At 38.6% G+C, this 27,009-nt stretch overlaps 1 protein-coding gene across 26 annotated transcripts in view; it reads left to right on the forward strand.

Annotated features, from left to right (window-relative positions):
• The window catches only part of Map2 (microtubule associated protein 2), a 280,848-nt gene that overhangs the window by 179,280 nt on the left and 74,559 nt on the right, over window positions 1-27,009 (forward strand). For all 26 annotated transcript variants that reach the window (XM_052749705.1, XM_052749710.1, XM_052749709.1 and 23 more), the window contains one exon: window positions 6,012-6,084. The gene's annotated coding sequence lies outside the window, so the exon portion shown is untranslated. The remainder of the gene's footprint in view (window positions 1-6,011; window positions 6,085-27,009) is intronic.

The raw sequence follows: 27,009 nt of genomic DNA on the forward strand, positions 1-27,009 counted from the left end.
GATTCATGTTACAAGATGTGATTACAAGGGACTAGGGTGATGGCAGGGAAGATACTGAGACCTTGAAAAAAACGACCACAAAATTTTAGATGAGAGAAGAGTTTAAGGATTTATTGAGCAACATGCTAAGTTTAGTTAACAGTAATGTATTATATGCCAAAAAAAAAACCTGAGTAGATGCTTCATTTAGCCGCTTAACAATATATATTCCAGTTATTTGTTTTATATATATATATATATATATATATATATATATATATATATATATATATTATGTAATAAACATAATTTATCTTTAAAAACAATAAATAAAATAAAATGTCTGATACCCATATGAAACTTAGAAACAAAAGAACAGATGGCTTTCTTTCAAGTAAATAAGTGTTATATTTCTTCAAATATATTCCTAATGCTAGGCAGAAAATCGCAATGAAGTATATAAATAAGCAAATTACTTACATGTGTACCTCATTTCTGCTCAAGGTACTTTATGTCACAATATCAATTCACATTATATTGTACACACACCCACAGCCTGAGTCTGATTCTGTTAGCAATTTAGGGAATTTATAAGTTTTTAAGTTTACTTTATGGAGCATCATCATTGCACACCAACCCTTTACAGGAATAGAGGGTTCTGACAGTAACTACTGGACCATCATGATGCTTCATTAGCTCTGGGAAATGAGATGTCTAATGTTCAAAGAGCAGCCATGTATCCTCAACTGCTCGCCTATAAGCAAAGCCATGTTCTGCCCACTGAATTGTGAGAAGATGGTGACGTGTATATTTTTTCCTCACTGAAATACTGTAACCTGTGCTCCACTCCCCAGATACCTTCTTGACCTTCTTGCATATTTTCAAAAGTCCATGGGTCACAAGAAAAAAATGCAACCAGATATCTTTGTCAGTGCATGAAAAAGAAGTGACTGGAAGACTTCTCTATCCATCAGAGTTTGTGTGAACTGAATATAAACCTTAATTCTATAAACCCTCAGAGAGTCAAGATGAGCTTTCCCCACTAATCCAATCCTTGATACTTTACCTTGTACAATATTATGTCGAGATACTTTGGATAAATGTAAATCACCTCTCCTAAGGCAGCTTAACACAGCTTTAGCTGTAGCCTCCAGTGTCAGGTTTGAGGATAAAATGGCACAGTGCTTATTAGCCACTGTGTCCTGATTCTCTGCTTGGATACAGACCAGATGTTTCGTGAATAAGGATTTTGTTAATAGTTCTTATTTCTTCCAAGTGTATATTTGACATATATTCCATTTGAAATAAACATAATGTTTGAAAAACAACTTTCACAGTAATCCCAAGAAAGATGTTCTCAACCATCGATGACTTTGTTCAGCATACTTTCTTGTATTTACAAATATGTAGATAATAAGTGATTCTAAACATATTAGGGAGTATAATGGTTTAGTAGCTTGTTAAACTGCATGACAACATTGACAGCTGCTTGTCTGTTTAATAACTACTCAATATACTAGAGTTTTCCCCTAGTAGATCAGCAGTCCAGTCCTCAGTAGCTAAAATCTTTAGGTTTTTGACAAGTACACTGAGTTTCATGAACTGTTGAGAACCACATAAGAAAGAAGATTGATAAATGGATGGGAAACAGTGCTATTGTTCATTTGGAGCTGACAGAATAGTCTAATGCTAGTAATTGTAATTACAGCAAGTTTTCAGCACCCACACTTCATTCTCCAGCAACTTCAACCATCTCTGTTTTGCTTTTTTTGAGGAAAATCTCACCTTGGCATTACTGTTTCACAGTAATCTAATTACTCATTCTGATTTCAATGTTCTACATGACATACATTCAAACATTAATAAGCCTGAAGGCATGGCTGAGCTGGGTCAGTGTTTATCCCAAAAGCTTGTGGAGCTGAGTTCAATCCCAAGCACCATGTAAGAAGATGACCATATGAGTCACTCTTCTTTTGATGGGATAAAAGAGGCAATGTAATGAAGAAAGGGATTTATATTTTTTCTGATGGAAAAACTAAATCCATTATGGCAAGGAAAGTATAACAACAAGTAAAGAAGGCATAGTATCAGTGGCCTGAAGCTGAATGATCACAACATTTTCATCTACACACAGGAAGCAAATATATATATATATATATATATATATATATATATATATATATGGAGCAAGAAGAACGAGGAGGAGGAGGAGGAGGAGGAGGAGGAGGAGAAAGAGAGAAAGAGAAGAGGGATTAGTCTATAAACGCTCATTGCCTACCCCAGGGCCCTTCCTCCAGCAAGGCTTTCTAAAATTTCCATAACCTCCACAAACAGTACTATTGGCTAGGAACTAAGTGTTCAAATTCGTATAGGGGCATTTATCATCCAAACTACACCACCAGGTGTATCAGTGTGGATATAAGAGGATCCTTGGAGCTTTTCTGTCAACAAGTCTTGCTCAGTCAGTGAGCACCAGATTTAGTGGGAGACCCTGTTTCAAAAAACAACACACTCCAGAGTAATGCGGAAAGACATGTGGACCACTAGCCACCATGCTCTTGCGTACACATGGGCAGACTCATGTGTACGCATATGAACCCCCCAGACATGTGTGCTCTCATGTCTGTGACATGGAAAGTAACAGAAGCAAATCCAGCAGAAACAATGCTGCAAAAAGGAGGCAGGGCTGCAGCAGAGTCGATTTCAGTCTGTCCAAGAAGCTGAATATCCCGAACAGTCGATGCTCTCAGTATTTCTAGTCCGAGAGCTGCCATGGGTGGAATTGCACTTCTTTGAAGAACCACAAGCTGGAGATGGAGACCTAAAGCCACTCCCCTGTGCCTGTTAAGACCTGGTTTGCCGTGAAGGCTTAGCCACCTTCTAAGTGCATTCCTGGAATGGACATGTCAGCTATCTTGGCCTGTTTGCCCATCTATAAATTGGGGATATAATAGCCAAAAGGAGATGGTGAAGAATGAATTAATTCATATGTATGAAGCCCTCCAAACACTGGCAAATGAGAGTTGATAAGTGTCTGCCAGTATTGGTTTACATTCCGCCCTATGGAACATATCTGATGTTAAAACTGACAAATATCCATGACAAAAGTTGTGTTAATTTTATCCTTTGGCTGTGGTATAAAAGCTGAAGGTTGTACCTGTAGGAGACTAACTGAAAATTGGCCATTCAATTTGATGTCCCTTATGGAATAGTTCATAAGTTGCTTTTTAAAAGTAAGTCCCAGTGGCATTTACATATTTCACAGGAAATGAAGTCTATAACAAAAAGGCAGTCATTTTCTTTTGTATAATAAAACGCCAACACAAGTGAAAATTACAGATACAGAGTATTAAATCATGACTGGGGGCACTGAGTTTCCCAATAATCCCTTCACCCTTTGGCCAATAATTACCCATTTCTTTTGGGATAAAGTTGTCCCTTTATATGTTTAGAAGTGAAATTTTATTTTCATGTGTAACTGCTGAGTTCAGTTTTGGAAGGACTAGGAGGATAGCCTTTGCCAGTGCTAATGTTGCTGATACTGTGAATGTGCTGTTTTCTGTTTGCTGTTGCAACAACGCAGGTGCCCGAATGGTAAACAATGTGAGCTGGTGTCCCTGGAACCTGCTTAGTTCTGGCATCGCAGCATGAAAGCAGCCCTTGTCCACCTGGAAATGAATGGGAATGGCTAGGTACCAGCAACACTGCCCTTGGGCCAAGAGACAGCAGTAGGATGCAGCTGTCCCCTGAACTGTAATATGCTGCACTTTGCTCTAGAGATTTCTTTTTGTCTCCTTGTTACAAGAGTAAAAGGCAGGCACACACACACACACACACACACACACACACACACACACACACTCATAATATGTACTTTAACATTTACACACATGTATGTGTTCTTATTAGAAAATAAGGGCAATATACAAAAAATAGCACTTTCAGACATTAAAAAATCTTGAATTTGAAGATAAAAGGTATGATATTTTGTTTAGCACTCATATGGTAAAGACTAGAAGGCCCTTTTATCTGAACAGTGTCCTGAGCTTTGTGCTACCTTTTTGTTGTTGTTGTTGTTGTTCTAAAACCAATCTAGAAGCTGGGAATTGTGCTGTACTCCTCTAATCCCAGCACTCTGGAGGCAGAAGTAGGCACATCTGATTTGAGGTCAGCCCCTGCATAGTGAATTCTAAGAAAGCCAGGCAGCCAGGGCTATATAGAGGGGGCCTATTTAAAAACGAAAAACAAACTAAAACAAAACCAGAAAACAAACAGAACTTAAACCAATTACAAATTTTCATTTGCTTATAATTCAATTTTTAAGTGATTTTAAGTTATTATACATACTACTCTGCATGAATTTCTCCTTCCAGAGAGTCTGTCGTAGATGGATGGTAGATGAAAGATGGATAGATAGATAGATAGATAGATAGATAGATGATAGATAGATAGATAGATAGATAGATAGATAGATAGATGACAGATAGACAGATAGATAGATAGATAGATAGATAGATAGATGATAAATAGATGACAGATAGATAGATAGATAGATAGATGATAAATAGATGACAGATAGATAGATAGATAGATAGATAGATAGATAGATAGATAGATAGATAGATAGATAGATAGATGTGCAAGAATGTTTGCTAAAATCTTTGCACACAGCTTTTTGTCCCCTTAGTCAATCTGGATATTTCTCGAAAGGAATAAAAAACTACATGCAAGATTTCAGCAATCATTCTTGCTAAAATAATTACTAAATTATTACAAGGAATGGGAAATTCTGCCATGTGTCTTTTTGGCTGTGAAACTTTCATTATGGTTATTTAGATGTTAAGTATCCATAATACTTGCTGTTACTCATTGTGAGTGCTCACAGATCAAATGAGCAAATATAAAAGAAGCAACAAATGCAATCAGTATTTGTTGCCTTGAATCAAAGTCTTATTTCCTCCTCTATTTATGTGAATTTATTGCTTAAAGATCCAGAAAATGGCTGAGTACATATGTCACAGGTAGAACATTTGTCTAACATGCCCAAGGCTTATCTCTGATCTCTAGCATCATATTTTAAACAAAAAATTCCAGAATAGACAAAAGAAGAACCAGTTCATCCATATTTTCTGTTTGAATTTACTTCTGGATTCTAAAGACATGTAGAGGCCAACCATTAAGGTCCCAAATTTTTTTTAACAATAACATATCATCGTCCTTGATAATGGGATAGGGTATATCTATTAGGATGAACATACATCAGTTCTGGGAGAAATGCATAAACACATGGGTTTAGAAACCCAGTGTGTAAAAGCTGGATTTGACCGGGGATTTACACACTGTAGGTTTTTGCAGTCTTGCCACAGATGAGGGTAGCTGCACCTGGACAGCTTGTAAGACAGAAAACAAGCCTGGTGCCTTCCAGTAACTGTTTATTTCCAGGAACCACTTCAATGGGGAGTATTCCATATGATGCTCAGTGGCGTTTTTCAGCAGAATTGCTAATCCAGAGTGACTTTCAGGTTTTGGAATGTCAAAGCAAATTTAGTACTCTATGGAGAATATTTAATTAATTGTTAAAAAAAAAATTCTCCATCCTGTGCTTCATAAAATCAATGCAGACTGGGCTAGAGGCCCAGTCTTTTTTAAAGCTTGCTGGATATAATTAACAATTATGACTATATTATTTGGGGAGATTATATAATTTTCTGCTATTTATTAGCTGAGAACAATTTAAAATTCTACTTGTCCTTGGATGTTACTCTTAAGAAGCCTTAAGATGTAAAAAGGTAGGGGAAGCATTCAGTAGTTTACATACTCACTGCTCTGTGTCAAGTGGCTGAGCTGGTGCCCAGCAGGTCACCAATGCTAAGAAAAGGAGGAGTAGACGTTAGGAAATCCATTCTGCAGTCTCACAGTTACCCAAATTCAAAAGAGAGAGCTTTGAGTTGTTTCACGTTGACATGGTTGTCGTGTGTGGGTCAGAAATTATTTAATACATTTTCTCTGCATTCTTCTTATTTTTCTGACAGAAAGAAGCCAGAACATAATAGCAGTCCTTTGAGAACACAACAAATATCACTACTTCACAACTTCCTTGAAGAGGTAAGATTGTGTCCTCTCTACCATGAAAGAGTGACCCACCCACTATCATGAAAAACACTTCACTTCTTTGCTAACCATAGTTTTGTTTTTTTAAATTTTTAATTGAATGCCAGTTTATTTTTTAAGGAAATAGCCTTTTGAATTTTACAACTAATAGACTTGGAATTATAAAATATCACCTCACATGTAGCTCTTCACAGCTGATGGCTTCTGGCAGGGTGGAGGTTGGGAAGCACTCAGTCTTCTTTCAGGGGCTGGCCACTGGGAGTCTGGCCATGCTCCAGTGAAGACACGAGGGTGGGAAATGGACCTGGGAGAACTGGGAGAGATTGGGGTACATTATGTGAAATTTCCAAATAATCAATAAAAATATTATGTTAAAAGGTCACTTCATAGGTTTTAGACTGGCTAAATGAAAAGATCTTGGTTTGAAATGAGTGTTGAACTGAGCCCCTGTCTCCTGCTGTGGCTACCCATCACAGTAGTATTTCCTCTGCACTTAGCATGTGCTAGGCTTGTTTGCATGTGCCTTTATGTAAAGTAATGCACTTATTTCCTTCCATTGGCTTGGTGAGGTAGCTAATAGATGATGTCCACTTTACAGATTAGGGGCCTGAGACAGAGCTCACCCAAAGCGTGCACATGGGAAATGGAACCCTAAAGCTGTGCATATGGGAGAAAGAACCCCAGCCACAGTGGTAACATAGGGATAGCTGCTCGAGGAAGAAATGCCCAAGAATTAGATTCTCCTATGTTTGCATAAATCCCATCTGGATTTATATAATAAAACAAGTAACATTTACTGAAAATGCAGTCAATGCACAGCAGGCACACTCTTACTGTATATGTGCACCTGTCCCATATCCAACAATCACACGAATGAATAAATGAGCACTTTAGCTCAGTTTGCAAATAGAAACTATGTTTTCTTTTACTTGGCACCTTGTAACTAGAAACTTCATAATAAAGGCAGAATAAAACTATTCAGAGATTGCCAAGGAGTGACCTCTCATTCCAGCAAATGCAGTTTAATTTTAACTTGTTTTTTATTAAAGGTGTTGAATATACTATTGATAATTGGCCATGGCAGTGTTTATTTTATGGCTCTCATAAATTATTTTTGAGTGAAAAAAAAACTGTATCATGTTTTCATTGCAAAAAGACTCAACATGATTGTAAATACCTAAGCATCTGCCATATAGATCAAACAACCTCGCTTATGGCTATCTTAAGCCCTTTTCTGAATAGACCACCATGGGAGGAAAAGACATTTTGCTTTCTTCTCATGCTCCTGCTTTCGTTTCAGTGAGTATCAGAATTCTAAAGGTACATAGTGTCCTTTGTGTGTTCTGCTATGTGGCAAACAGACGCAGCACAGTTATATCTTCCAAATGTACAGAGCTGGTGTCACCCTGCAGGTGTTTCTTCATAGGTCACTTTCACTCCCTGTTGTATTTAGATGCATCCACGTTGGCAGACAAGATTGGTTTGGCTCATCCCAGCTGTTACCATGGTTACTGCCTTACATATTAATCTCTGGTGCTTATTATTGCATCTAAATCTCTCACAGCACTTTAAAGATTCAATGCTACCATGGCGTCCGCATGTCTTATAAAACCTATTTGGAATTTGTGTCCAAGAGAGCTGACATTCTCTGAATATGATACCATGCCAAGTCTTTTTATGTTTCATTTTTTCCCAGCTGGAAACACATCTTTAATTGGCATGTAAGGATTTTGCTCATCTCCTGGGACCCACTGCTTTCACTGTGCTGCCATAATATAATAATCCACCTAGGTTTTATTTCACCATAGATGAAATTCTAACTAGTCCCAAACCTAGTATAAATACTACATATGAAATTTAAGATACTTAAAGGAAAAATACATTTTGGGGGGGGTCCATATTAATTGTTTACATTCCCTTAAAAATTACGGGAGGAGTTTTAATAAAGCCCCTTTTCAAATTATTGTCTCACACTACAGTTAATTCTAGAATTTGCTAGCATGTACATGGAAGTTTAATTTATCCTACCAGCATTTATTAGGATGTTTTGTGTATATTGGGGGCTAATGTTAAAATATCAAGAAGAACTGGATGGGGGTGGCACACGCCTTTAATCCCAGCACTCAGGAGACAGAACCAGGAGGATCTCTGTGAGTTCAAGGCCAGCCTGGTCTACAGAGCGAGCTCCAGGACAGGCACCAAAACTATACAGAGAAACCCTGTCTCAAAAAAACAAAAACAAAAACAAACAAACAAAAAAGAAGAGACAATATTTATCTAACCTGATAAAATAGTATCTATGAAAACATGAAGATTCATGCAGTGTTTCTGTACAATTTTATGCAGGTATTTCTATTTGGATATGTTCTTTAATACCATGTGATCACCTCTGATACCACTAACTTCATCAAGTTGATTATACAGAAGGGATAATCACAGTGAAATTGTTTGGTAAAGAGCATCCTTTAAAATATTTACTAATGTTACTAATTACCATATTGTATAAAATTTGAAATTGAATATTTCCAACCTAACACATGCAATCCCAAATGTAAATCTTTGTCCCTGAAGTTTATCTTACTGATGCCTATGACATCAGCATCTCTTTTCACAAAAAGCTCACTGGATATTACAGCGCACTGTTAATTGCTGTGAAAATCAGTTTGCCTCTAGCTTCCACCACCTGTTAGACTCATATGACTTGACCTCTTTAAGCCCCATGGGAGAGCATCACAGTACTTGCAACTGTCCAAACTATTATCAAGTCTCATCATCTCTACCTGTATATTTAAAAGTCATCAGTCTCGCACTCCCATAATCTGTTGTCTGCATAAAAGAACTCAGTACAAAAATCCTTAATTGGTATGACTCCAAATACATGAATGCTCACTTGTATAGAATGAATCCCACACTCTTATCGTAGCCAACAAGATGGTACAGGATTGCCATCCTCTGCAGCCCACATTACCTCAACATTGTCTCCTCCCTCTGATGGCAGAAACTATATCATGTTCTGAGCTGTGTCACTATTATCAAGGCCAGCACCTCCCTGGTGAGTTCTCACTTGTTGAAGGGATGACTGGATATACAGGGGTTCCTGGGAAACATGAGAGGTAGATGCTTTGCCCATAGATTACCCACAAAGCACATCACCGATGATTGGTAGCTCTTAAAGCATTCCTTTATGTGTCTTAGCAGAACCCATTGCTTTTTCAATGCTCAAACACTTTCCTGGTTTCAAGTCATAATTTTTATGGTTTTATAATATTGTGAAAAACTTGGTTGCTGATTTTATCATCTCTAATCTTAATTTATAATACAAAAGTCCCAAACTACATAGAAGTTAGGAAGAAGCTAGCTAGATGGGCATGAGGAAGATATTTGAAGAATAAAAAATATGTATTGTTCTTGAAGTCTTTTACCTAAATATTGTAACCTGCTACAATTCAACATGACTTAGGTTGTACCTTCCTTCAGAATATTTATATTTTTTTCTTCATTCATAGCTGAAAAGAGCTTATCTTTAAAGAATTGTTTTGTGTAAGAAGATGTTTTTAGTTTTATAAGTAGGAGCTGCACTTGATGACTATTTATATTGTTGGGAACACTTGGCAACAGAAAGACAAACAGTAGGGCCACAGTGCGCCAAGAGCGAACAAAAAGAGAATGAAAACCTGGTATTTCTGCCATCTTCTCTAAAAATAAGTACCTTGGCCTGCACTGATCACTACCTCACAAAGATTGTTCATGATTCTATGGCGACTATTTTCAAGGTAGATTATGCATTCTAAAAATAAATTTGATTGATGACTTTAGGATGTCTGATCATGCTTTTACAGAAACCTTTTGTACTCTGCTGTGAGCTGCTAATCACACCTGGTACCCAGGTCTTCCGGCTCTTATTGACCAAGTGCTAAGACTGGGTGAGGTTTGAAAGAGGGATCTCTACTTAGTTATCTGGGGACAGGGAAAAGGAGAGTTGCCCACATCCTCTGGCAGGAGTTAAAATAACAATGACAGTCCTCCTACTTAGCAGGCTGAGTCACAAGCACATTCTTCTGCTTCCTCAGCAGTCCTAAGCAGATTGTTTGGGCTGGAGTTTTGGAGGCAGAGGTGGGCACCACCTGCTGTAAAAAGACTGCTGTGATTAAGGATTGTCTTTTAACAGTTTGGCCAAATAGAAAAAGAAAAAGAAAACATTTGGTACTGATAAGCACATAGCCTAATGTCTGAATAAGTGAATAGTGGTCAGGGAGAGCTGAGAAGGTTCAGTTGAGTATATGTTCTTACCACCATACCCGACAACTTGAGTTCCATTCCCAGAACCAACAGGGTGGAGGCAGAAAACCAACTCTTACAAGTTGTCTACTGACTTCCACACATGAAATGGAGTACTATGTGAGTGTGCACACACTCATGTGCACACACACACAAAAAAAATGAAGGAATAAACAAGTAAATAAATAAACAAGTAAATAAAAGCAATAGTGGTCCAGTCATGCTTATTATCCAATTAATTATTTTATAGGCTTTGAGAATAAGTCATTTAAAAAGGGAAGCTGGTTGTAGGTTTCACAATTCAGTCCTGCTGTACTCAGAAGACATTTGCTGTCTGATAGTGATAACCTTGTCTCAGCCAATATAGATACTAGGTTGCATTGAATAGGAATATAGTTTTACTTAAGCAGAAAGATTGTTACAGGTTACTGAGCAGCCTTTTATTAGAACATTGTTGTTACAGAAGCAAAGTACCTTGTAAAGAAAAGAGTTTATTTTGATTCATCCTTCTGGTCTAAGGTCTAGGCCATCATCTGGCAGGGTCACAAGACAATGGTGTCATTACATGGGAGAGAAGACACATGTATGTATCATCTGGTCTCTCTTCCACTTCACATAAAACAACTAGTAATTCAGTTAAGGGGTCTCTACCCGTATGACCTTATCTAATTTAACTCCATTTCACACAAAACAACTAGTAATTCAGTTAAGGGGTCTCTACCCATATGGCCTTGTCTAGTTAACTAACCCCACTCCTGAAACTTCCGAGAGACTTGAGTTCCTTTTCTTCAAACCTCACAATGGGATAAAATTTCAGTATACGAACTCCTGAGAGACGAAATCTATATCTAACCCATAGCATACCGTTTTCTCTGGGGCCCCTCAGCTCCTCTCTCTTTGCTCACTTTGATTCCACATGATTGTCAATAACTTCTTTTACATAAGGACAAGATTTTCTTATTGCTTCTCACCCAGCCATGGCTCAGCATCTTACTTCTCCATCAGTGCCAGGTATATGTAGTATTTGCTTATCCATTTTTAATCACCTCAACTTTAACCCAATAAGCTGTGACCACTAAAATAGATTAGAAAGTACACACATGGTTGTCAGGCTTCTACATCCTTAGGTGGGGAAAAGAAGAAGAGAGCTAACTGCAAGAAAGGCATGATGATGAACTAACACCTCCAAAGCAACTAAAATATGTAAATCTATTTGCTCCCTTCCTCTTACTTTCTGCAGTATGCATTGATAACTGGCATGTCCCATTGCTGTATTCAGAGGGGCCCATAACTTGACAGCTTTTCTGAAGCTGTGTAAGGACACGCAGGCTCCTGTAGTGGTTTTTTTTGTCTGCCCTCTGCTTGCCACCTGGAAGGGAAGTTAGAACTTTTTGAGACTAAAGCATCAAGAAGTCAGGTGAAGAAACAAATGAAAAACCCAGAGATAGTGGGAAATAGGCAAGTATCTGGAGGGAGTGCTTCAGATGCAGTTAGCATTCCATCTTTAGCTCTACACATAACTGCAAAAATAAGATGCATTCGTTTGGCCCTCCTGATGAAGGATGAACTAGATATACTTAGCAAGAGGTGTGCACGTATTTATGTGTGTATGTGTGTTCACATGCACACCTATTTCAATACACATAGTTGCAAAAACCCACATTTCTACAAAACACTTTGCATGCATGTGACTGAGATTAAGGCATGTTAAACTCAAAGTCCTGTGATAATTCAAACTAATTCTAATCAGGGACAGTTTATGTTATGAGGAACTTTTCAAGCTAGCCTTCAGCCACTATCCTAGAGATCTGGCTATGTCCTTAGAAAGTGTATTGCCATTTTCTGGAGTTGTGTGATTGGTTTGTGTCCCTTTTGTACCTCAGGCTTCTATTGCCGGAAACAAATACAAATACAAAACCTGGAGAAGGCTATGGAGCGTCATGCCTATAGTCCCAGTGCTTGGGAGGCTGAGGTATGAGGATTGTCAGGAATTCAAGGCCATCCTGGCTGCCTTATTTCAAAATCAAAACAAACATTTCCTCCTCATTGCTCACTGGAGCAATTTTCAGTCATCATTCGGAAGCTGAGGCAGGAGAATGATGAATTTGTGGTGAATTTGTGGCTAGCCTAGGCTATGACTACAGGGTGACATTTTATCTCAGAACTCAAAGGTTTCTGAGCAGGATAATTTGCCCTGTGAAGCTTCACTAGATGGTAAAGACGCAGAATGCATTAAGGGGTCAACTCTGAAGAAGAAAATTTGAAATTTCCACCATTGACATGCACCTCATGTAATGGTGACAAGAACTCTGTAGAAAATGAAATCTGTAGCTAGTGGTGAGGTAAGAATGGATTTGTGGACTGAGGATGTATATACTTACCGAATATATGAAATGTTGGGACTACAGAGATATGGAGAAGATGGTGCCATAAAAAAAGCAAAGAACACTGAGGACCATTCACATTGTGGGTGAGGGAAGAAGAGAAACAGAAGAGTTTAGCATAGTATAGAAGGAGGACTCAAGCCTAAGATGGAACTAAGAGTGCTCTTACAGAGGCATGCATTGAGTTGAGGAGAATGAAAAATTTACAGTATTAAATGCAACAAATTATTAGTGAGCATCAAGGGGCATGAAAACATCAGTAACTGCCCAGCTCCTACCTCCAACTGTACTTTCCTGTCCTTTTTCTGGCTATCAATGCCTTAAGCATCTCTGTTGTCACCTACTGACACACCCTGATAGAAGTCAAAGAATTTATTTTTAAATTAGCCTATATTCAAGTGATGAGTCGTAATTTGACATCATCCGTCCTCTCCTTCGGTTCTCTCATTTAACTGGGCTCTGTGATCTCAGAAATCTCCCAGATTTTATCCCCTCAGGCCAGGCTTCCAATATCTTTGTCTGCATCATGTAATGACCTTGATTCTTGCCACTTTCCTGATCCTTATAAATAGATGCCACTCTCCATGCTATGACCATGGAAGGCTGAGAGTACATCACCTTGTTTCTCTTTTCCATATAAAAACTTCCTAAACAAACCCAAACAGAGCTCATGGCAGATATCTCTGAACAATTTCTACACACACATACACACACACACCCTCCCTCACTAATACCATTGTTTCTTCCCCTTTCCAACCACAATACTTGTTGCTTCCTAGTTAAATGTACACCTTCCATTGTTATCATTGTCTTTATTCATTATGCTCTTCTATATGAAGGCCCCATTTCCCCTCTATATTTTAGCTATCACTTCAAAGTTTAATCAAACTGAGAATAGTCCTAAAAATAATTTGTATTAATAATAATTTGTATTGTGTCTCTGGTTAGTAAGACACATGCAAAGTCTTTTAACAGTCTTGGACTAAAGAAAAATCACGTATGATGTGTTACCATTTCCATCTCTGTCTCCATGGCTTGGTCATGTTCTCAGAGACAAAGATTTCACCTTTCTTGTCATTGTGCCTTCTCAACAGTAGTAGTAGATAATATTTAAAACATTGTTAATATTTGTTACTGAGTAACAAAAGATTGAAAAGAGTCCAAGTAATCATAAAGAAGTGATAGAGAAGTGACTACAGATTTTATGGATGTTGTTTTGTTTTATTGGCATTCTTCTCGGGGTCTGTGGTTACTAAGTGAGTGCATGGGTGGGTGCCCACACTCCAGTGTGTGTGTGTGTGTGTGTGTGTGTGTGTGTGTGTGTGTGTGTGTGTGTGTGTGGTGTTGTTGTTTTAGATAAGAGAAAGATTATATTCATAGCCCTCCCTAAAAAAGAGAAAAAATAGGATGACACTGGCTGGCATTTTGAGATTGCAGGATATTTTTGTTATTATTATTATTATTATTATTATTATTATTATTATTATTATATTAAGGGAACAGGGTATTGTAAAAGGCAGGAAAATGTTACATTGTTACATTCAGGCAGATTAATGAAACAGAGAGTCACCTAAAGCAGTAAGAAGGGCAGATAGAAGGGTCACAGTGACAGGCATGTGTAAAGGTTCTGCCTTTGCTTCACTTTAGAAAACTGGACACTTTCACCATGTCCTTGGGAAAATGTCAAAAAAAAAACAAAAAACAAAAAAAAACTTGTGCTCCTAGGAAAGTGACTGCAAATTCTGTCCTCCCTGTGGCACAGATTCCAGAAGAACCCACCTAAAGCATGGACCATCTGCACTCCGGCTACACCCGAGAGCAGAGGAGCCCAAATCAGAGAAATACCCTTTCTCCCAGTTTGCTCTCACTTCTCCCACGCCAACACCCACGGCTCTTCTCGTGCCTGTGAGGACTGGCTGTGCAGGCAGCAGCAGCCTGGGGAGGGTGACTTGAAGTGTTTTGTTTCATACTGTCACTGCTCTTGGTCTTCTCCTTTGTAAATGTTGCATTCTATTATAATCTCGAAAAATAGAAGAACCAACTTCTTCAAAGGTTGCATTTTCCAGACATGGTGGTACACTCCTGTAATCCCAGCAGTTAGGGGGTAGAGGCAGGAGGATCAAACGGTCAAGGTCATCCTTGCCTACCTAGCAAGGTCTAGGTCATTTGGGGGATCTAACACTCTCTTCTGGTCTCTGAGGACACCAGCATATATGTGCATGCATGCAAGAGAGTGTGCATTTGAGCACACACACACACACACACACACACACACACACACACACACACACACATATTTTTTTTTCCGAAAGTGAACAGAAAAAAATGCATTACAGTTTTTTTCAGACCAAGTATGCTATTCAGGTTAGCTAATTTAACTTAACTCCTTTAAAAAGGAGTTCTGGAACTTTTTGTCATAGCTTTGTTTTGGCCCCATTCAACAGTACTGCTTGAGGTGGGAGGTAATCTTTGCAGTCAACCAAGGATGCAGGCTCCTGCCATTTGTGATTTTGCTTCATCATCATCTGTAATCAACTGATGGAAGAGCAGAAACAAAGAAGTACATGGCAGGTAGATACAGGCCAGGGCTGCATTTCTACTCATGTGTTTTTGGTTTTTTTCATATTCATCTGAGCAGAGAAGGGCACTCTACCTAAGTGCCCAGAATAAGAAAAAAGCGGCTCCGTAAACTGCTAGTAAAACATCTGAGTTCTAGTAGAAGTCTATGAAGCAGAACCTTTATATACATGGGTCACATAGCTTAAGTGATGACAAAGCCAGATGTCAGTCACACTATACAGACACAATAGTAAATCATAATTCCTATATCATGTTAAAATAGTAAATATAATAGGCAAATCAGTCTATCAAAGTTAATTCCTACAACAGTACACAGATATGTTTCTTTAAAATTGTTCTTTATAGACATAGTGTTTCCAAAGATAACAGCTAACAAACTCTGATGTCTGGTATTGCTGTTCACTTACTACAATAACTTTTTGTTAAGGGAATTAACTTATTAATAACTTTCAAAGCTTCATTGTAGAATGAATAAATATTTATACTTTGATAATTAAATTCATTGTTAGAACCATGAATTGGAGTATCAAATAAAAGCACTCTGAATTTAAGAGGAATGTGTGCTTTTAAGGAAACGTAGAGTAAAGGTAGACTAATGAGGAAAATACTCACACTATTTAGCACTTTTTTTAAAAATGTAAAGTTTTTTTTTTTACATTTTGATGACCTCCCAAGTAATCACAAAGTCCCCTGTCATATTTTGCATTTGTTTAATCAGTACTATGTATTTGGATGGTAATGAACACATGGCAAGTGCCATTGTATCCAATTATTTATAAGAAGTTAATATTTGTCTTAGGGCTACTCTTTCTATGATGAAACACCATGACCAAAAGCAACTAGGGAGGAAAGGGTTTATTTCACTCACAGTTCCATGTAACAATTCATTATCAGAAGCAGTGAGAGCAGGACCCTGGACGCAGGAGCTGATGCAGAGGCCATGGAGGGCTGTTGCTTACTGACTTGTTCCCAATGGCTTACTCAGTCTGCTTTTTATAGAACCCAGGACCACCAGCCCAGGGATGGCTCCACCCACAATGGGCAGGGCTCTCCCGAATCAATCACTAATTAAGAAAATGTCCTGTAGTCAGATCTTATGGAGGCATTATTTATCAATTGAGTTTCCCTCCTTTCAGAGAAGTCTAGCTAGTGTCAAGTTGACATAACACTATCCAGCACAGTATTGTTTCGGTGTTATACAAAAGTAATTCTGTCGCCTCAGTATTCCATCAAATAAGCTTATTTGCTAATGAATTCTGTCACAGAGTGTTACTTTCCTCCGACTATGGAATTCTAGGGGGTTTATGAGTAACTGCTTCACAGTCAGTGTGTGATCACTATTTATTCCCGAACAGTTAAAATTTCTCCTCCCTTTGAGAGTTGGTGACACTTTAATCACATATGCGTGGCACTAGAGAACATTTAAAATAGAGAAATCCCAAGAGACCGGGCTATTTACTAAAGTAGATGAAGAAAGACAAATTGATGCTTCCAACTGTGAGAAGTTTGAGAAGCAGTGAGTAAAAACCACATGGTTGAAGTAGGAGGCTGATGTTTTCTAGGTGTGTCTGTCAAATCTTTCCTCCTAAAAAGTGTGATGATGTGTCTAACCGTGATAATGTCTTGTAATTTTTTTCCTACTCATTTCGCTCCCACCTGCACTGATTTTTTTTAATGAATGTCAAGGATTCCAGTTGTGCTCAGTAATTACTACAGAAGGCAGTTTGATTCAGAGGCAGCTGTAATCTCTGGAAGAGAAATTGAGAATTCGCTAAAGCAAATACTTCAGTGAGCGGGTGCCAGAGCCTGAGTCATTTAAACTCACTGTGAGCAAAGCATGAGGCAAGATCCAGTAGTCATCCATCCTGAATGGAGAGCAAAGGGCAGAAAAACACAAAAGACCTTTTCAGTGGCACAGCATTGTGGCTCTGTGAGTTCTTGTTACCAGAGAGCAGTGTTTAGTTAAGTCTCTATGGGTTTTGACTGGGGGCATATATTTACAATTATAGTGAGCCTTGTTTGGGGGAATAAGAATGTTCAAGAAAACTTTGTTGACAAACCAAGAGGAATTTTCAAATTACAGTGCCCTCTATAAACCATGAATATCTAAAATGTCACACATGCCTACATAATGGATTTTTGTATATACTGAGAAAATACTATTGGAACAGAGCACAGAGGCAGGCACGTTTTTCAATGAAGCTCTGCAGGAAAGTAGCAAACTCATAGGTATTTATAAATATAATATTCTTATGGTAGAGTAGAGTAACTATATTATATAATATAAAATATTTGTTAATGGCTGGGGCTATAGTCAGTGATAAAGTGCTTGACTCACATGTTTGAGGTCCTATGTTCAATCCCCAGTCCTGCACACAAAAACATAAACTGAAATATTTGTGCTTGGATAAAAACATATTCAGCCTTATTCGCTCCACTGTAGTTTTTTGATTTCAAGAAGTCCGTTCTTCAGCTAATGAGCCTGACATCGAGAATCCGCCATCTTCTCCCAGGCTTCCTCAGCATCCTGTCATCAGAGTCGCTGTCCTGTCTCCTGGGATAACTTTGAGGGGCTCCAAACTGAACTCTTGGTTTCTGTTATTGCTCCACTACGACCCCCTCTCTTTCCCACATAGCAGCCACGTGATTCTTTTAGAGGTCAACGCTATCCTGTAAGAAGCTATTATATGTTGAGATAAATCTAAACGCTGGACCAAATTGTTTATGAAACAGTTCTCAGAGCACTCTGCCTTTGTCTAAAGCCAGCCTCACATACAGGAAGCTCATTCTCGCCCCATGGCTTCTATGCCCACAACAGACTCTGGTCCTTCAGGAGCATCCTTGCCCCATGCAACACTCTCCTCCTTAATGGAGTATCCTTTCGTACTTTGCATAGATAGCAGCAACACATCCGTTTCTCCTCCGAGGTCACCGCCCCAATCCATCCTTGAAACTGAAGATTGTTTAGGCAACTGGAGAGAAGGATTGTCACACAAGCATGAGGACCTAAGTTCAGACACTCAGCATCGATGAAAACACTAGGCCTTTCCTGACTTTCCTGTCCAACAATTCTGTCACCAATCATATCTTTAACCTGCCAAAGGAATCTCACCAGCCTCAGCTGCCAAGTTCTCTTGCCATTAAAAGCCTAAATCTCCTTTACTTTTTTTGTTGTTGTTTGTTTTGTTTTTGTTTTTCGAGACAGGGTTTCTCTGCATAGCTTTGTGCCTTTCCTGGTTCTCACTCTGTAGACCAGGCTGGCCTCGAACTCACAGAGATCCTCCTGCCTCTGCCTCCCGAGTGCTGGGATTAAAGGCATGTGCCACTACCACCCAGCTCCTTTTCTTTCTCATAGTTAGGTACCTGATGAAATGTTAACATTGCTGTGCTTAATAAAAAGCAAATGAAACATGTTGTCTTTTAAAAGAATAATATATTTCTCTGTAGCATTTGTTACTGTCTAGAAGTGTGTATTATTTTAATTTTATATTTCTTTGTTCTGTTTTTTGGGGGGTGCTTTGTGGTGTTGGGTGCTGAACCCAGGACATTGAGCATGAGTAGGCACACACTATACCACTGAATAACATCCTAAACTTGTTCAGATATGTTTTTCTAAATTTTGCTACATAGGTGCCTACTATTAAATTGACCATAACATATAGGATAGAAACAGTTGTTTGTAGATAAATTAATTGCACTGGGTTTTTTTTTCATTTACTTGAAAATATTTTGCCATCTCATAACCTTGGACTAATTATATACATTTCAGGCCTGGGGGTTTTCAATATTTTATGTCACATTCTGTCGCTTCAGGAGTTTGACAGAATGCAAGTAGCCAGCCATAAAAATTGACCTTGTTTCTAGAATTCACTCCAGGGTACAAAGACGTCTGTTCAAAGAGAGAAGTCAAACTGTATGTGAAGGCTGACCCATTTGGATCCAACCTGAGTTGTGAGGGAATTCCAAATGATAAGGATTTTATGGGCATCCTTTCAGGCTAGACTCACTGATGTAGTAAGCAAGGCAACTTTCAACTTACCTCAGAATTCCTGTGAGTCACAATTACAGCCAGCAGCAAGCACACCACAGCACATAGTCTGCCCCAAATCCATAACAAATAAGAAATAAAAGAATTTGCTGTTTTATATAATTCAAACTTCACTTTTATATAACTTATAGGGTCATATAAAAGTCCTTTCTAGAAGCCAGTGTCTGCTATCACTAGCTGGGTTTCACTCTCCATCCATGTCATAGTGTAGCATCTATTAAAATGTATATTTTCTAATATATATGTATATAACATATATAAATGTATATAAACTCACTAGTTTATGCCTATAGTTTTTTTTATAGTAATGACTTGGAAGATTGATATTTCTTTGTTCATTCTCCATTACTGTGTTTACTATGATTGAAGACTTCAGACTCCTCTGTCTTCCACAATTGAGTGTGAGCTGTTTATGGAGAGAGTCCATATGTTAATCAGCATTTTATTCGTGAGGCATAACAGAATTTCTGATATAAAACTGGTAAGCAATAAATGTTTATTGAATGAATTCGAGAGAGCACAATAACCACATTGATAACAATCTTAAAATTAAATGAACACTTCAAGACAATCTCGTTAAAGCAATTTGTAAATCGGTGCCTTTCGGAGGAAGATCCAGTTCCACAGCCACTGAGCTATCTCCTACTTTGCTCACAACCTTTATTTCCTTGCTCCAGCGCCTTACCATTTGAATGCAGTTCTGACCACGTCTGTCCACACGCACAAGTTTAGCCTAGTCTCACATCTGAAAACAAGTGACATTCTAAATAACCTCATCAGACTTACATTGAACAACAATTAAAAAAAAAAAAAACCTCTATAGCTCATTGAAAACTAAGACAGTCAATAATAAATTTCAGTGAAGCAGAACTCTTCAGAACATTGGCATAGGACTTAAAATATTAATAATGAAAACACCTTTCAATATAGTATGAAAGATAATGTCTTATTCTCTTCTTGTGAAAGCAGATCAGTAAGTTATGTAGTTAGATAGATAATAGACAATTCAACATGAAGACATTAGTTTACAAGGCAGTTTTGTAAAAACAAATCTATTTAACAGATATAGCAATTTGAGGTTAGACTTTGTTAATTAATTCATTATCAGTTTAGCTCCTCACATAGAATCCAACCCAGTTGCATCCCAAACACACTGTCATAGTTTAGGTCCACGTGCCCTTTTTCTAAAGCAACTGTCTCTAAGAGCATCTCCAAGCTTAGTCTTCCTCCAGTTCACATTTCATTGGTCCATTATTGCTTCATTCTAAATAATAAACCTGAATAAGCCGCACCCTTCTTCCCCATCTTTCACAGATGCTGAGGCCCTCCAGCACAGAGGCTGGGTGTGACTTAGTGCATCTCTTATGATTCTGTCTTTGCCTCATTTTTCCTATGTCTTCCTTCACTTCTGGGCTACAGGGAACTATCAGTGCTTTACATCTGTCCTGTCTTCATTCATTAGTAGACATGTGTTCTTTAGCCTCCTTTGTGCCGGTGGACCAGGTGCTATAAGTACAGAGATAAATTAAATGCAGCCTGCCACCAGGAACTCACGGCCTAGTGAGGGAGACAGATGGGACAGTGAAGAACTTCTAACCTGGAGTGAAGAATCATGTAATGAGAATACTGGGAAAGTGCCCATTAGAGTGTCTTTCCAAAAATTATTCCCCAGCCTAAGTTTTAAAAGACAAAGCAAAGTGGGGGAAAACGTATTTGGGCATCAACATTCTCCCTTTAAGTTTCCTGACCTATCTTCTGCTAAGTCCTGTTCATGCTTTACATTCAGATGTTGCCTGTCATGGGAGGTGCTGTAATAAAAGTTTTCTATGCATGCCTAAAACTCTCCCCATCTCCCTTACAGCACATATCAAGATGTATGTTGTTGTTGTTTTCTGCAACCTCCTACAACAGCATTGTTTCAAACATCTTTTCAATTCCCAGATATACTAAGCCTTTTCTTTTAATGTTTTGGAGAGTAAACTAATTAATTGTTTGATGAATTAGAATTGTAATCTTAGAGTGGACGTCTTAACATCATCAGTTCAGCCTTCCATCATACTAAACAATAATTGATTTTTTGTCATGTTCATGACAGAATGGCCATTTGACTTTTGCTTAATCACAAGCACTGACAAGGAGTATATGAATTTCAAAACACACAAACAACAAATGCTCTGACTAATGGTGGTCTACATTTGGTTATATCCACTAGATGTGGCGTAAGATTTTAATCTTAACATGTTAGAAGCAAAACTTCATTCACCTGGCTCTATCTTAGAGGGAGAATTATTCATCAAAAGACTGCCATCTTAAATTTAAATTTAAAAATACAATTTATATTTTAAAAAGAGTTTGAAGGGAGAGACGCAGAATGACTGGGAAAAGCTGTTCCTAGTGGATTATTAAACAAAATACCAGATGTGGGATATCACCTTTTGAATTGATTATAGGAGCCCCAGAGGCTTCCCAAACAAGAGAGGCTCTTGCCAGTCCTTTTGGCTGCCCACCAGAACTAGATGGTAAGACCCCATTGCTGAAGATACTATATACCTTAGTTATATGACATAGATAAATCAAACTAGAACTGAGGTGGAAACTTCCTTCTTGCTGTCTAGATTTCATGGATCTAGAAGGTTCTATAAAGGTTACTGGGAAAGAAAGAAAGAAAGAAAGAAAGAAAGAAAGAAAGAAAGAAAGAAAGAAAGAAAGAAAGAAAGAAGAAAGAAAGAAGAAAGAAAGAAAAAAAGAAAGAGAAAGAAAAGGTGTCAACAGTCTTACCTACCTGTGAACTACAATACCAACCTTCCAGTCAAGATGAACCCACATGTGAACCAGTGTCAATAATGTTAAAGGAGTAACCAATCATTGTAGCTTAAGTTTTCCTGCCTGGCCCACAGTCAGGACAAATCTCTCTCACCTGCCAATCCCACAGCCGCTCAAACCCGACCAAGTAAACACAGAGACTTATATTGGTTACAAACTGTATGGCCGTGGCAGGCTTCTTGCTAACTGTTCTTACAGCTTAAATTAATCCATTTCTATAAGTCTGTACCTTGCCACATGGCTCGTGGCTTACCGGCATCTTCACATGCTGTTTGTCATCGTGGCGGCTGGCAGTGTCTCTCTCACTCAGCCTTCCACTTCCCAGCTTTATTCTCCTCCTTGTCCCGCCTACACTTCCTGCCTAGCCAATGGCCAATCAGTGTTTTAATTATTGACTAATCAGCAACACATTTGACATACAGAACATCCCACAGCACTTCCCCCCCCCCTTTTTTTTTTTAAAAAAAGGAAGGTTTTAACCTTAACAAAGTAAAATTACATATAATTTGGGAATTTGGGCGTAGCTTCTCTTACTACTTCCTGCTGGAGGGGGGCGCTGTATCTTATGGGGATACAAAGAAAATTTTAGGATCATGGAAAAGTCCATGAGGGTGTATCGTCTGAGCCAGTTGCCTTCAAACCATTCTGGATGTTGGATCATCTGGGCCATGGTGTCATCGGAGACCTTTCAGGGGGTCTTGGCTGGTCAAACCTGATGTATCTTAATCTGGAACAAATCCATAGCCTTTGGCTTTCTGTGGGAACAAAAGCAGAGTCTCCTTTCCAAAGTAACATATCCTTATATCCAAATTTTGAAGTCAAGGTACCTTTAAAATATACATTTTGGCATAACTCAACAGCTTTTACAATCAAATATTTTTCTGCAGTTAAATGTCCCAAAGACAACACAATGCAGATTCTCTGTGTAATATCCATTTTTACGTGGCTTATTTTTTATACTACCTTTACTGTCTCTTTAAAGACTTTATTTTTTAAAACTATGTATTTATTTCTATAACTCTATATATCATCTTTTTTGTCTCTTTCAAGCCTACGTATCTTTTACACACATTGTAAACTATTACATCTGAATCTGTCTTATTGTGAATCTATTGCCTTAAACTGCAGCAGCTGTGGCTGCTGGATCCACCCACCTCAGCTTCCCAACATGGCCATGGTTTACCGCCAGCTCTGGGAGCTATCGGGGGTCTATGCTTTTAGCCAAGCAGCGTGTAGCCCAGAAACCTCCCCTTTTGCTCTGCACCAGCAAAGGCTAAATCCACCATGCAGCTCAAAGTGCCACTTGCAAAGGCCCCACTCCCGCCATATGGCAGGTTGAGCTCGCATGCAAGGAACCCACCAGTAGCTCAAACCAGCAGCTGCCGCTCATTTGAGAGAGACAATTAGGAACTGTTTTTAGCTCCGTTTTAGAATCTTTTTTCTCAGTTTTTAGGTGGAAACTCTTGCCACCACGTTGGACGCCATTTGTAGCTTAAGTTTTCCTGCCTGGCCCACAGTCAGGACAAATCTCTCTCACCTGCCAATCCCACAGCCGCTCAAACCCGACCAAGTAAACACAGAGACTTATATTGGTTACAAACTGTATGGCCGTGGCAGGCTTCTTGCTAACTGTTCTTACAGCTTAAATTAATCCATTTCTATAAGTCTGTACCTTGCCACATGGCTCGTGGCTTACCGGCATCTTCACATGCTGTTTGTCATCATGGTGGCTGGCAGTGTCTCTCTCTCAGCCTTCCACTTCCCAGCTTTATTCTCCTCCTTGTCCCGCCTACACTTCCTGCCTAGCCAATGGCCAATCAGTGTTTTAATTATTGACTAATCAGCAACACATTTGACATACAGAACATCCCACAGCAAATCATTTTCTGTTTGGGATTTGAAGCCCACTCTTCAGGTGGGAATGCATGCCTAGTACTGTGAGCCTGATCAGAAACCCATGGTAGGTGGAGCCATAGGCCTTAGTAAGGATCTTAATATGGTGGCTAGCTAAATTAGCACAGCTTCAAACTGCTTTCTAGATATTTATGTTCAAATTTAGAAAAATTCTACTCAATCTTAATCAAAAAAGCCTTGCTTTCCAGTGATTGTCAGTAAATGAAGTAACTCATAGTTTCACAAGATGCCCAACATAAACAATGGCTGGGTCCTCAGCCCTAAACAAAACATTTATGCTGTCCCCTCTCAGGCTCGGTGGACATTGCAGAAGATGGAACTGAAAGAATGTAGGAGGAGAGAGACAGGAAGAAGAAGTGCGAAAATGCCATTTTCTGGGCAAAACACAGTAATTACAGTCAGGAGCTCACAGCAGCTGCAGATACCTGGCTCTGCACATAAGTGGGCAAGCCTGTCCACAACTAGGCATGGGTAGAAGAAGGGCTCAGGGAACATCACTGCTGAACTATCTGATAGAGGTGGAGTATTTTAACTATTTTACAGGGAAAGGTGGAGTCACTGCCTTGTGGTTTAGTCATCAATGATCCCACCAGGCTCCAAAATGTAGTTCTAATACAAGGGTCCTACAGATCACCCTGATTAAACTAAATGGGGCTCAAACACAATCCAAAAGTCACAAATCTAAGAAAGGGACTGGTAGGCAGGAGCAAGGCATGAAGGCATAGGAGGAAAGTAAGATTAGGTGGGAGAGAGAGTAATAAAAAAATCCTTTATATATGTGTATGAAATTGTCAAAGAAGCAACTTTGTAAAGAGACAAACTAAGATGGAATGATAAGAGAGAGGCTGAAAGCAAGTGCTCTTTCTCATCATTGACCAAGACTTTGTCTTCCAAAAGCTGATCCAATTCATGAAAATCATAGTTTCCAGATTTGGAATTTATGTTCTAAAACATTTTTATTGGCAAGTTTACATCCCTTATTATTTTTCCTGTGTTTTTAAGAACTGTCATTTCCTTCTCCAACTTTTAGAATTTTGTTTTTAAGCCGAGTACCTCATTTTGCCATAAATAACATGGCCTCTAAGATTGCAGATGCCATAACCTCCAGGAAAGAAATGCCCAGGGCATTTTATCCTTAGGGGCTGACCATTCTTTTTGATAGTAGCAACCTTATGAACCAGCCAATGACTTCCCCTCTTGAGGAGCTAAAAGCTCCTCATCTCATGGTGATGTAACACCCATGGCTTATAAATCTCCTTTGGAGTATCTGTAATTCTATATAATTTTCGTCCCATTTATACCCAGAGAAGATTTGATTTTTTTACTGTGTTTTGTTATGTGATACTCAACAGAGTCTAACAGTCCTTGGATCACAGTTGATACTGGGTATCTTTGAAATGAAATCATCCACTTTCAAAAGTCCAGTTTATAATTCCCTTCTTAAGCTTTATATCCTGACTTATACTAGTTTAAAACATTATTAAAGTTATGATGATCGAACTTCAACATTAACAGTAGTGATATAGGGATCAAACTTATCTATTCATTGCTTCAGTAGTTCATCATACCCTTCAAGTTTGATGCCATGTGTAAGTTGACATATTTAGTAATTTGTAGAGCCATGATTCAATCTGAGTTTTCTTGTTGGAGACCTAGTACTTATCTCAGTGCAGAGAACTAGCATCTCAGTGCAAATCCTTAATTAAACACCATTAGTAGAGCTAGAGTTCTAGACTATAGCATTTAGACTATTTATTTCTGAGAGGTACTTGATCTTCTATGTGTATAATATATAAAAGATCCTAGGTGTATTACACTGTTGTGAAATATATGTTGCATCATACCAAAGTCACAGTAGAAAAGTCATTATTTAGTTGGGGTGATGAGTTACATTGGATGGTGTGGCAACATTTAGTGAGCATTTCCAGCCTGCTTAGAATTATGACTCATTTGTATTATCCAGGTTTAACAATAACCTAACACTGGGAGGTTTTATATTCCATATCTATCATCATCAGAGTTAATGTCTTCTGTGCCCACTAACTTTCTTTATACTAATTTTTAATTAGCGTGGTGTGTGATGAAGAATGAGTCATCTGATAAAATTGTAGGTATTCTATATTCAGCCTGAGAAAAGCAGAAAGGATCCAAAACAAATACCTAGGTTTTCAGCTTCATTTTTTTCATGTCACTATGAACATTACCTTTGATATTACATGGAAGACAAAGGGCAGCAATTTTAGGTTTTAAGCCATTTATCAGCAAATGCTTAAAGTTAGAAACATCCTTCGAATACATAAATATGTACTACATAAAATTGTGATACCTTTAGAGATCAAACCAAGTTTCTCTTGTGTGGTACTGGGATTGGGTAGTAACTGTACAAAGCATTATTGAGCCTCCATAAAAAGAGAAGCAATATTCTTTTGCTTGATTCTGTTATGAAACTGCTTGTTTGATTCTTTTGTTCCTCTCTAGATAAGTAGCAGAACAAAATTATATGCCCTCTGTTTGGACTGAACTGCATGCTTCATGATTGATAGGGCAGAACGTCTCAAAGAAAATGCCCTAAAGTACCTGTGCCAAGGTACTATAAAAACTGAGACTTAGGCCGGGCGGTGGTGGCGCACGCCTTTAATCCCAGCACTCGGGAGGCAGAGCCAGGCGGATCTCTGTGAGTTCGAGGCCAGCCTGGTCTCCAAAGTGAGTACCAGGAAAGGCGCAAAGCTACACAGAGAAACCCTGTCTCGAAAAACCAAAAAAAAAAAAAAAAAAACTGAGACTTGTCTGTCTCAATCTGACACATAATACAGTTTTCCTTTAGACTTTCCCAGCTTCCTCTTTTGCCAGTTTCTGACAGTATTTAATGCTGCCTGCTAAGAACTATAATGG

This window comes from Peromyscus californicus, unplaced genomic scaffold, assembly GCF_007827085.1.
Source record: "Peromyscus californicus insignis strain IS unplaced genomic scaffold, ASM782708v3 Scaffold_21__1_contigs__length_65335640, whole genome shotgun sequence".
NCBI lineage: Eukaryota > Metazoa > Chordata > Mammalia > Rodentia > Cricetidae > Peromyscus > Peromyscus californicus.